This window comes from Buceros rhinoceros, unplaced genomic scaffold, assembly GCF_000710305.1.
Source record: "Buceros rhinoceros silvestris isolate BGI_N320 unplaced genomic scaffold, ASM71030v1 scaffold7089, whole genome shotgun sequence".
NCBI classification, from domain to species: Eukaryota; Metazoa; Chordata; class Aves; order Bucerotiformes; family Bucerotidae; genus Buceros; species Buceros rhinoceros.
In genome coordinates, this window is record NW_010432037.1 from 94,937 (window position 1) to 95,264 (window position 328).

Genomic DNA, 328 nt, shown 5'->3' on the forward strand with positions numbered 1-328 from the left:
CCCATTCTCATCCCCCGCCGCTGCCTCCGTCCCCAGCAGTGATCGCCCAAGCACTCTGCAGCCAGAACGTGGCCCCCTGCCCCATCTCCACAGCAGGCTGACGTTTCCCTCTCCCCTCGATCCCCTCTGCGTGTCCTTTGCACTTATGCCCCGCCACCTCCTTCAGCACCGGTCACTCCAGTGGACAAAGCTCCCTCGCAGCGCCCAGAGCCTTCCTGCCCGCAGCCACCAGGCCCCGCTGGTACTGTCACTCTGTGCCTATGTCCCCCCATATCGTCCTCCACCACCTCTGAGCACCCAGCACTATACGGAGCCGAGCTCTCAAGTA